The sequence below is a fragment of the Nesoenas mayeri genome (assembly GCF_963082525.1).
Source record: "Nesoenas mayeri genome assembly, chromosome: 6".
NCBI classification, from domain to species: Eukaryota; Metazoa; Chordata; class Aves; order Columbiformes; family Columbidae; genus Nesoenas; species Nesoenas mayeri.
Genome location: NC_137545.1, coordinates 7,619,614 through 7,632,169, shown reverse-complemented (window position 1 = coordinate 7,632,169; position 12,556 = coordinate 7,619,614).

Sequence of the window (12,556 nt, the reverse complement as noted above, 5' to 3'; positions counted from 1 at the left end):
CATTTAAACTGATTTGATGTACAATGAGCACTGAAGCAACCCAGAAACCTCCACGTGGGTCCTGAACTGAGGTGATTGCTTTTTCTAGGGATCCCCCATCTGGTGCAGGGACTGCGGGCTGTCCAGACAGAGCGACATCTCCATGCTACCTCTGATGGCTTTTAGGAATGGGCACCACATGAGTTTGCAGTGCACAGCTAGCAAAAGAAAAAAGAAATCGAGATAAATATGCATTTTGCACATCAGACGCCTTGCTCGCAGGGGCTAGTTGCTGAGGGGCTGGCCGTGGGTGCCAAGAGCCCTGGGGCTTTGCTGCTCTATGGAAGGGAGATTACAGCATGAGGTCTGCGTGTTTTAAAGCAGTAGGCAAGGCAGGGATGCCTGGTGCTCTGCCAAGTATGCAATCTTGAGTGCTGGACTCTCAAGCCAACAAGAGAGAGGCCAAGGAAGACAGCAAGAACTTTTTTTCTGCATCTTAATTTATAGATGTTTCCTTAATCCTCTCGCAGACCTCATCTGTTTGAGAAATCAGGTTCATATGTCATCCGTAATGTTTCCTGCCAGACAAATAGCACCACAGCATCTGCAATTTCCATAAGTGTGTTGCACTTTGAAGACGGAGATACATGGGACACTTCAGCATAGCTTGCTTTTAAGAGCCGCAGGATTTGCCTCATCAACATGAAGGTCTATTTGCTGTTCAGTGCACACTGGTATTAGTTGCGAGTTGCTCAGATGCATCAAGGGCAGAAGAGCTCGTTGCTCTGGGAAGGCACTGTCAGCCAATGCATTGCCCAGATCTTCATTTAGAAGGCAAAAATTGAGTGGAAGCCTCAAAAAAAGGAGAAAAAAAGGCAAAAAAAAAAAAAAAGGCGACCCTATAAACCTTACATAATTTCCTGAGTTTCATTCATTTTGCTGTAATTTTACACATGTCTTCACATTAAGTGCTTACATTGTCAGAGGAGCACTCAGGATAAGTAATGTCACTCAGCGAGTCACAAATGGAAGCTATGTCGGCTGGCGTTGCAAAATGGATCTATAACTGGCTTTTTGTCCCTCAATTTGAGATGATCTAATTCGATTTCTGTGATTTACGGCTGGGAGGAGGATGCTCACCGTCCTCCCGCTCCCTCTGTGCGCCTGGGCTCTATGTCTTCCCCTCTTCTGAATATCCCGGGTTTTGGAGGTAATTCATCTCTGAAAGGGCAGTGCACGTATCTGCTGCCTAAACCAATTTGTACACCAGTAACTGGAAGGGGCATTTTTTTACCTGTCCTTGCTGACAGCCCAGGATAGCAAGTATCACTCATGCCAGCCCTGAATTTGGAGATCATGGTGAAACTGCATTTGTAAGAAAAATGAACGAGGCGTTTGGGGTGAGTTATGGACACCCACAAGAATTTACCACCGCACCGTGGAGCTGCCGGTGACAGCGGCAGTGCCTGTGTCATCCCAGGCTTCTGCTGCTGCTTGAAATCCTCTTCTTGGCTTGTTTATTTGCTTGCCGTAGCTCTGACACAGAACTTCCTGCATCTGTGGGTTTCCCTGGGTTTCAGTGGGGTTCAGATCAAAGCCGTGACATATACAAATAAACAGTCTATAAAATCTCACAAGCTACTACTCAGGCCAAGTAAGAATTGGCGCTTAATGTACTGTGCCTGATTTAGCAAAAGAGGTGTTGCATCTCAGTATCAAATATGATTAATATTGAGATAACCATGCACATATGGGCAAAATTTACTGCTGGCTATCAGCAGTGGCAGGACAGACAGACTCCTGCCATGACCCTGGCAGGTCTCTCATGGCTTTCCCAGCACCCTCTTCCCTCTCTGCATCACACTCAAGTCATGAATATATGTATCAACTACAGGAGAGTCTGAAGCAAACGTTTATCTTGCAGAGCAATGGCCATTGTTAAAGACTTTGGGGATGGATGTTTAGGAAAACAAGCCCATCTGAGCACAGAGCTGGAAATGAGGACATTCTCACAATAATTTTTTCTTCGGGTTAACAGCTTTCAAATAAGCAGGTGAAACGGTCTGAGGTGATTAAAGCAATAGAGAAGATTAGTTTTGTTATATATAATCACCTTTGCTTTTCTTTTATGTGTGGAGTGATTTTCTCAGCAGGATGTGTTATCTGTTTCAGGGAACGCTAGATTTTTTTTTTTTTTAATGTAAATCAGCTTTTTAATCTTTTTGTGCCAATTCGATAGACTGCAATAGCAATTCTGTTTGGTGGTAGTTTCCCCCCTTCCCCAGGCACTTCTTTGTCTTTAATTGCCTTAATTGTTCTAATTCCAATAAACCTGGGATCACACCTTGGCTTGTGGAAATTTGCTGAGGGTCTGTGATGCTTAGCATGGAGCTGCTTCTCCAGACCTCTTTATCAGCTCACAAAAGTGGAGTGTGGGGACACGATGGAGCAAGGGACGGACCTCCTCTAGGATGGGTTACACTGCATCTCAACTCCATTTCACCCCTGCTCATACAGGGAGTGGACACCTCCTTCCCCCTGCCTGCCCCGTCTTCTCAAAGAGATGAAGTTTTGGGTTGAACAGAGGCTCTCAGAATTCACATGTGTTTTGTTTGTTTGTTTGTTTACTACTGCGACTTTTGCTTCGTTCTGTCACCTTCAGCCCTCTCCTCACTTTATGGGGAGGACACATCTGCCCACAAGGGGACATTCCCATCTGAACTCCTGTGCTGCTCACTGCCTTGGGGAACTGCAGACCCCGAGCTGTTGCTCCACATTGGATTACAGCCAGAAAGAAGAGAAAGGGGCAATTTGGCATCCTCATGCATTTTACTGGTGATCCGAGATAATTTCAGTCTGGTAAAATATGTCCCTCTATCAGTCCCCAGGCCTCAGTGGGGCATCCTTGCCAAAAGACGCAATGTGGAGAAATGCCATCAGTATAGGGATGTATTCTGCCCTGGTGAGACCACATCTGGAATATTGTGTCCAGTTGTGGCCCCTCAGTTCCAGCAGGGTAGGGAACTGCTGCAGAGAGTCCAGTGCAGCCACCAAGATGCTGAATGGAGTGGAGCATCTCCCGTGTGAGGAAAGGCTGAGGGAGCTGGGGCTCTGGAGCTTGGAGGAGACTGAGGGGTGACCTCATTAATGTTTACAGATATATAAAGGGTGAGTGTCAGGAGGATGGAGCCAGGCTCTTCTTGGTGACAACCAATGGTAGGACAAGGCGTAATGAGTTCAAACTGGAACACAAAAGGTTCCACTTAAATTAGAGAAGAAACTTCATCTCAGAACACGGGAACAGGCTGCCCAGGGAGGTTGTGGAGTCTCCTTCTCTGCAGACATTCCAACCCGCCTGGACACCTTCCTGTGTAACCTCATCTGGGTGTTCCTGCTCCGGCGGGGGGATTGGGCTGGATTAACTTTTGAGGTCCGTTCCAGTCCCTGACATGCTGTGGTGCTGTGGATCTGTGTTCATGATGGTGCATGAGTCAATACAGCCTGTCAGGTACATGGTGGGGCGGAGAAGAGCCTGAGAAACAATTTCACACAACCAACTTCGAAAACAGTCCCCGGAGCAGCCCGGATAAGAAGGGCTGTCTCGGGAGTGCTGGGAAATGAGTGTTCATCTGTCAGAGGCATCTTTAAAGAAGGTGGAGATGGCTGCACTACCCAGCTCTGATGGGGCTCTCCTTGTGTGGCAGAATGCAAAGCCCCCTCTCTCCCCCTCCCTCCTTCAGTATGGAAGGAGTAGGCACATCTCCCTCTCTCTCTGCTCCTTGAGGCCAACAGCTGCTTTTGTTTGGCCCCAGAGCACCCTGACCAGGGCCATTAGGAGAAGGGAGTGCCAAGGCGCCACTGAGCCGCTGGGCACCTGCGGCCAGTGTGGGGGATGTTTGGAGGCTTCAGGGGCACCCACAGCGCGTGTGGGGGTGCAGAGAAGCTTCTGGAATGCCAGTCAGATCTGATCAGCCAATATAAAAATGGGATTCTCGTCAAGACTCCGCCCATTGTCGCGGGTCTCTCGGAGCACGAGCGAGATGCTGCTGCCGAGAGCCCCCCCGGGATGGAGACTCCGCCTGCCCTGCCGCCACGGGGGTGAGTAACTTTCCGTGCACCTTTGCACGCGTACTTTCCGTGCTTAATACAAGCACGTGTACTTTCCGTGCACGTTTGCATGCATAACTTTCCATGCTAAATACGAGCACGTGTATAAATTATTTCCTTGCACAATCACGAGTGTATTTTCCTCCCATGCTTCCACATAAGCACATGTAATATTCCGTGCACATTTGCACGTGTAAGTAAATTTACCCCCGCAGGATTGCGAGTGTATTATAAACTTACCCTCGCACAATCGCGAGTGTACACTTTCCATACTCACCGCGTGTATCTCTTTAAAATAATCCCACACCATGTTCAGGCAAGTGTGTACTTCTCCGGGACTCAGGGCCGGCTCCGGCATTGTTTTGGATGAAGCCATGTGCATGCACTCTGTGGATCGCCTGTTGTATTAGTTGCTGCCCCTTAATAATTTTCCTCAACTGATATCCGAACCTGTATTTAAGTCACTTTTGGAGTGCTAAAACCCTGTTTCTCACCGGTTTAATAAAAGTTGTTTTGGACCCTGTTGTCCCTTAAACTAACCTCGAGGTGCCTCCGTGACACCCTGCGTTTGGGATGCTGCCTGCACCACGAAGCTCCAAATTCAAGGAGAAGGTAAAGAGAGGTTTTATTTCCAAGGAAATTGTGTCTAGAAGGCACAGGGCAGCCCAGAGATGCAATCCTCCTCATCCAGCCTCTCTCCCCAAGCTCCCCAGTCCAAAAGCTGGCAGGATGAGGCGGGCTGCTCTTTTGATTAAGTCACTATGGGGTCACTTACCAGCTCTGGGGTCACTGCCTTCTTCTATAGAAAAGTTAAGCTTTATTGGGAAATAAAGAAGGAAAACACTAGATGATTATCGGGGAGGAAAAAAAGGTTACAGTAAAAAAGGGAATTAAGAGAAAAATAACAAGTGGACTGTTATTAGGGAGGGAGATGCAAAGAGATAAAAGAGATAAGGGGGGGAACAAACATCTCATACAGTATATTAGGCTTCAGTGTGGATGTAAGTATAAAATGCTCCACAAGTCCTGTAATTGAGAAAATCCATCAAATGTCCTGACAGCTGTTCCAGCATTTCCAGAAGCGATAAAACTTGAATTTATTTCACTTCTGGAAAGGGGGCAGTATCACCTTCTGGCGGCTTTAATGAAATGCCATAAAATTTGAGGAAAAACTGTGCTGTAAAGCAATAAAAAAGGGCAGTCAGCAGTGGGTTGTTTGCTGAAACACTGTCAGGGGGGACGCAGTGTGGTGGACGTGCTTCCGATGGCCACGACACCCACCTTGCTGGAGGGGACCTGGGAGAGGCTCGTGTGGTTTCCAGCCATGGTCGGCCAGCCCCAGCGCCCGGGCCAGAGCAGAGAAACGCTGTGACTGTGGCTACCAAGGAAATCTAATTGGTTTTTTAACTCTGTCACTTGGTAACAGGAGAAAACGTCGTTGCTGCAAAACGCCTCCCCTTCTACGGTAGCTGCTCGGCAGTGCGCTTGTTTTCCTATTTAATTTGTTAATTGAAACTAAATTTGTAATACACCGTTTAACTTATTTGAAGACTCCCGGACTCCGTAATTTAGCCCTAATTTGTTGGCAGGAGAGCGCACCTTTTGCATACATTTTTTCTTTTTGGCTCACCATCATCTCTCACATAATTGCTGAGACGGTTTCCTTCCATTGCCTAATTTTGTGTAAATGCCGCAGGCACCTTGGGAGTCAGCATTACTACCCCCAGCTGGCAAATGTTATGGATCTAGGTAATATGTTTAAACAGGAGTGGAAGGAGAAGCCTAAAAATAGAAGGGAGGGAAGAAATGGTGCTGGCCGTGCAAAGGGAGCTGGTGGGTGGTACCACTCACACTTTACCTTCCCTGAGTGACACAAGGGGAAAGTGGCCAGGAAAGCAGAATGAAAGCCACCGATTTGCTCCCAGTTATGGTTTAGTGATGTAAAATGCTCCATGCCAAACAAAAAGCTGGGGGTGAGGCTGTAAAAACGATCTGGCTAACATGTGTCCCAGTCATTACAAGCAGTAAATCTCCGTGTAACGCCAGTTTCTGCTCCGTGACCCCCTGTGCCACCGGGAGTACGGCCACGGCCACTGCTGTGTTGCTGCCAGCATCTCACACTCTCAGGCACCTTCAGTGGTTGATGAACCTTTTGGGGAGTAACTGGGACAGCTGTACGGGATGAGAAGTCTGTACTTTGGTCAGACTGCGGTTTCCAGTAGCTCAGCTGGGGGATGCATTTGGGGGTGGGTGTCTGCTGGAGGGGGTTCAGATCCAGGGAGGCATCTCATTGCCAGTGTGCACGAGGTGGGGCTGCCTGTGCTCCATGGCACGCTGAGCGCTTTCCACCACGAACCAGACAATAAAGAGATAAAAGCTGAAAGGTGGTCTGCTAAAGGGCTATGGAATTCCTAAGTAGGCTGTTCTTTTCATACGTGTTGGCGGATTTTGGCCAAATCTGAGAGGCTGAGTCCTGCTGATAACCCCTGTGCTGCTTGTTCTGTGTTCCCAGCCTGAGTTCCCTGCTGCTGGCAGGGGTGTTGAAACAAGCAGGGAATGATCGTTTTCAACCAGCAATGATAATTCGGAGCCCTTTTCCCTGATGGGCGAGATGCAGCTCATGGCTAAAGGCCCAGCGATGTCTGTGGGGGGAGCCTGGACCAGCCCCGGCGTCTGACTGGGCGTCACAGCTGTGTGCTAGACTGAAAAAAAAAGAGCTTTTTTTCCACAATAAGTAAACCATGGCAGCCCACGATTTCCAGTAGGAATTATATGAGTGCTAGGGAGGGGATTTCCCAAGACTTCGGTGGCAGCCTGTCAAGGAGCTGATACTAAAATACCCCTTGGCATGAGCGGGGCAGAGCTGACCCCCTTGGTGAGGGATGGCGCCGTGATGGCATCGTGATGGCATTCCCGGCTGTGGGAAGGATTCTTCTGTTTAACCCAAAGTCCAGATTTCTGTGTGAGGGTTCCCATGGCAACCAGGCTGCGAAGATTAAATATTTAAAAATATGGAAGTGATGCCAGTGAATGCAAGAACTTTGGGGCAAGCGGTATCTCCCCGCTCCAACCCAAGGGAGGAGCGTACGCTCCTACAGCAAGCCAGGCGCTTATGGCGTCTTTCCAAGTGTGGCTTGGTCATGGTCCACACCGGTGTCCCATGGCCCTGCCACTGTCATCCCCCCTGCAAGGCTTCCCCTGGCTGGAGAAGCCACCCCATCCTTCGCTCCACTCATCACCCTGCCCATCAGTCTCCGTGGGGCATCTCCCCCTTCTCCATGTGATTTTCCACAGGAGAAAGTGCAGGGCATGAGGCCAACCCCTTTTTGGCCATCAGTCCTGCTGCTGCCAGCACTTCTTAGCAAAGGAGTGGGGAAAACGCCTCTGCCCAGTGAAACATCAAGTGTGGAGAACTTCGAAGTCACTCCCGACAATTCGAGGTGGGGAGAGCTGACCAAAGACTTGCCTTCGCTTTTACAGCACTGCCGTTGGAAAGCGCTGTTTAGGAAAAGCAAATGCTCTGTGGGAAGGGATTTGTTGTATGATATTTTGATGTAAAGTTTCTAATCTGCTGGAAATTGGTAGGGTTTGTTTTTTTTTTCCGGACATACTGCTTTACCCAAAGATCGTTCTTCAAACCTAAACGGTTCCCATCCTACGGTAAACGAAAAACCAGGAGTAACAGCGATGCAGGATCTTTACTGGGAGTTGCACATTTTGAGTTTAAGGTAGTCACCTCTTTTCCCACCAGTCAACATTAATTTATCGATACAGCGATTAATAGCGGTAATACTAAAGGAAGGCGGTGCCAGCATCCCGGTGTCTGCAGAGAGGTACAGATGGCGTCTCCAGACACAGCGGAGCTTTAACGGCACCGCAGTTTCAGCTCCCACCTCTGGAAAAGAGATGTCTCATTTCTGAAATCACTGGAAAGTTAGGGAAGTTGAGTTTTTAATGGCACCCACCATACCTATATCCACGTTTAACGTTTCAGCCTTGTCTCTAAGGTAAAGAAAAGTGAGGCTCATTAGAGCACTTTTTCTAATTAGCTGCTGAAAACAGATTTTCTTTTATAAATGCCTGAATGTAAAGTTATTTGTGTACCTAATTTCTTTTTTTATGTTACATTTATTTTTAAGTGTAATTCACTAAGGCTTAACATTTGTAATTCTTGCAGGGGCATTACAACCAACGATGCACATTTATTACAACCCCTTAAATTGCTGCATTTTATTTCCATATGCTTTTGAATTGCTATTGAGCTTGTTTTGTGCTCTTCCCGTCGTTAAAGTGTATTTTTTTATTGTACATAAATGGTAAATAATTGATACCTGCCATCTGGTGTTAATCATCCTGCCAGCCCTATGTCTCTACCTTGTCCTTTTATTCCTTCAAGCTCTCCCCCTTTCTTTCCCGGTTTTCTCCACATCTTCAGCCCTTTTCTCCCCAGAGGTGCTTGCAGCAATGTGGTGCTGAGAAATGCGCTGCCCTTCACCTCTGCTCAGCCCAAAGCCTCCTCCTCCTCCCTGACAACTTTCAGGGGAGGCAATTCCCCCCAGGGACGCTGGAAAAAAGCAGCTGTGCATTATAGCAGTTAATGGCAGCAAACCTCAAGTGCTGGTGGCTCTGGAGCAGTGAGCCAGAAGCCACAGTGACAAGGTGCTGTGAAAACCTCCTGTGTGGAGGACTACGGTGGGTCCGTGGATTCCCTGACGGAGGGCATGGGAACAGAAATAAGCCTTGAAGATATGAAGGCCTACCCATGAGAAAGAGGAGAGTAAAGGAGTATCCAGAGATGTTAAGGATGTACCCGTGAGAGAGAAGGGAGTAGAAGAGTAACATTGACGATAGCAAAAATAGCCAATGACATGTTGCTGCTGTAGCTTGTAGCCAATGGTGAAGAGACACATGAATTGGTAAAACTGTATAAAAATGCACTTGTGGCAATAAATGGCATCTACTACTTTCATCCTGGGAGAACCTGGTCTATGTCGTTTGTCCGTCTCAACCACGACACTCCTGCCCTGTCAGAGGAAAACACAAAGTCCCTCCAACCCCTGAGGTTGCTCAGCAGGGAGTTATATGGGTTATGTATGGTAAAAACCACATTTGCAAGGTATCCAGTTGCCAAAGCCAAAGTAGGGAAAGCCCAGAGCTGCCTGCAACCAGAGTGCGCTTTCCATGAGCAAAGCAATTTCTTTCTCTTAGCCTGAATTAAATCTTTCCAGACACAAAAAACTCCCTTGGAGGCAGATTCTTAGGATGGAGAATTTCTATCCAAACAGCTGAAAGTTCGGCAATGCTGTGTGTGACCAAAAGCAAGGTATTAAAACGGCAAATACCAGGGAAAATTAGTAGGCAGCATTATCACCAGTCCAGCCTGTAATAACAGCTTGCGCTGTGCAGAAATGTGACCATCCGTGCTGAGCTAATTGTTGATGAAATCCTAGGAGTTATAATTAGCCCTGGTGGGACTTCTCCTGCGGCTAAACCGAAATATGTGCCTCCCTGTTTGCAGAGGGGCTGGTGGCCCAGCACCCCCAGGGCACAGGATGTGACCCAGCGGTGCAGACCCTGCTGGGCAGCACCTGCCCCAGAGGAGGGGAGGACAGAGACGTTTAGGGGATTTGGGAATAAATGAGCCAGCGCTTCAACCTGTGCCCTCTTTCCCACCTTTGCACGTGATGGCTGAAATGGGCTGTTAGATGGCAATTTTGCCATTCTGCCCTTGCCAGAGCGTGAGCCCTCCCCCTGCCTCTACTGCCTGTGGGACAAGGAGGTTTTGGGATGCTGTACCTGTCCATCTGTCTGTCTCTCTGTCCTGAGCACTGTATGCCCAGCCCAGATGTGTGACTGCTCCTATCTGCCCTGGGCAGGGTCGCGGGTGCAGGTACATGGTGCCTGAACCCTCCAGCAGACCCAGGACAGCAATGTCTCTGGGGATGGGGCTCTGCGGCAGGGCGGGTACCAAGGGCACCTCAAAGGGTGATGGGTGTCTTTTCTCCCCTACAGTGCATACATCCTGGGCTGATCCCCCTGCAAAACTAGGAGAGGGGTGGGAGGTGGCAGGAAAAGAGAAGAGAGGCGAGGAAGGTCTGTGCCAGCGCTGGGGCTCAGGTAGCCTGAGCTCTGTGTAGGGGAGGTTGCTGCCAGCCATGGGTCAGAAGCAGCAGTCTTTGCCTCTGAATATTGATGACCAGTGGTCCTAGGAGATGGGAAATACACTGAGGGCTAAAGGCATCCCTCCTGATGGACTGATGCCTGCAGTGTGTTTAGTAATGAACTGAGCTCCTTTCCATATTACCTGTATTTTAGTGTACAGGGAACAGCCCTACCAAATGTGCCTCGAGCAACTCACTCCAAGAGAGATGCAGATGGGCTTTGCTCTGTCCTGAAACCCTCTTTTTGGAAATCTTGCTTCACTGAGGGAACCAATCGATCAATAATTAAAACATAGGATAATTAAAATCTCATTAAAACCTTCTCTAAGTCCTCAAAGTGAAAGGTATCAGTGACTCCACTAGCTACATCGCTGGTCCCGATTTTGTGACGTCCCTCAAGCACAAAGATGCGACCACGGTGTCTCGCTGCTGCAGAGATCTGGAGACAACAGCCTCCGGGAACACCAGTCGCTGGTGGCTCCCCTGGGGACCCTGATGCATTTCCAGCATCGGTTGCATCATTTGTGGTGCGGGTGCGTGCAGGGATGTGGGCACATGCTTGCCAGCTTTTGTTTGGAAAACAGGGCGGTTTTAGCTATTAATAGTTACAGCCACCAGAAACTGGAAGCCTTGGGTCCCCTCACAGTTGGGCAAATGCACCCGCCAGAGCAAGAGTCACTGTGAGGGTCCAAAGTCCAGTGAAATCCCAACACGGTGCAGGAAGACTAAAGGAATTTTACCTGTTTGCTGCCAGGTAGAAGGTAACCATTGTACAAGTGGAACCTGTAAGCTGGGTTCTTTTTTACGTGTTCACGAATCTAGTGATGACAATATATTTGCAGTTTTCCTACAGAAACACAGACTTTTTCTGGGCATCTAAATGTTAAAGCACATCAAGCAGCCTTTCGTACCCAGAGCAGCCCCGCTGCCCCTGGCAGGGCTGAGCCTCTCTGCCCAAGGACCCTTTCCCAGGCCTTTGAAATGCTCCAGCTACACAGCATTAGTTCACGGGAATTTCTTTAGAGGAAAAAACCCCTCTGTACTGGAGCCAGGCGCCACCAGTGTGTGATTAATAGCAAGCGGTGGGGTCTGCACTCGCCAACAGGGAGAGAGGCAGAAATGCTCTTTCACTCTCAAATGTCTTTGGCACAAACCTTGGCAGCTCTTTCTAAGCTTTTCCTGAAAACTGGCTGTCTTGCGGGATTAAAAAATGCTGCGGCATCAACCACTGTGCTTATGGGTGCAGGTAAAATGTGACGTTTCTAGGTTGTCTGAGCCAGACAGTTCCTGACCATTGCTTTGAGTGGATGCTAATTTTGACGGCAGGACCACATTCCCCGCATCGTCCAGCTGCCTGGCCACAAGCCCACCCTTGCGGGTGTCCCCCGTGGGAGCCGGGGTCCCCGGGGCCACATCTGCGCCACCCTACAGCCTCTGCATCCCTGCGGGACACGAGCATCTGGAGAAATGGCCACTGCTGCCAAGGCTGCCGGTGCCCAGAGCTGGCGCCGAGGCCACAGACATGTCCAAATCCTCCCCCGTCCCCAGCGAGGCTCCGCGATGGCAGCAATACCCGCCGGCATCGCAGCGTGCCGAAGCGGTACTCGCACCAGCAGGACGCATGGCAGCACCCGGGCTTGAATTTTCTCGCTCATGTCTGATGGGCTAATTTTTATTGATTGACATTTTTTGAGTTTTTAGGGCACTTTGGGGGGGAAGAACAGAGTGTGGGAAGTGGAATATGTTGACAACTTTTTCACATAATCCTTTCCAGCCCCCTCATTTTTCAGTCAGCCATGGAACGTGGCCAAATCGCTGGGATTTTAATGAAATTAAAAGCAAGCAGACCCAAACCCCCCTTGAAAAACACAAGAAGAGCCACAAGTGGCTGTCTCCCTGCTCTCCAGCCCCCATGCTGCGTGGCTGGGGGGGTGTCCCAGGGGGTCTGGTGGTGATGCCGGGGCACTGCTCAGGCTTTTACTCCTGGCCCCACACTGGGGCAGCACTTCCAGCCCTATAGCATCACAAACCCACCCTGCTGGGGTGCTTGGGTGGCCTCTGGTGTGAGCATCTTTCCCTCCCTCCACCCCTCTCTCCACTGCTTGCCACCATGTCCCATGATAAGGGATATTGATATGACTGTCCACCGCCCACACTAAGAACCGCATGGCATCCTCAGTGCTTTTACAAGTGAGGGAACTAGTGGTTTTGGTCCAGCAGCCCTGTGTGCTGAGCTGTCTTAAGCAACAATTCAAGAGCCACAGCTGCTGGTGTGTACTTATCCGAAACCCCAAGCGAAACCCCACTGG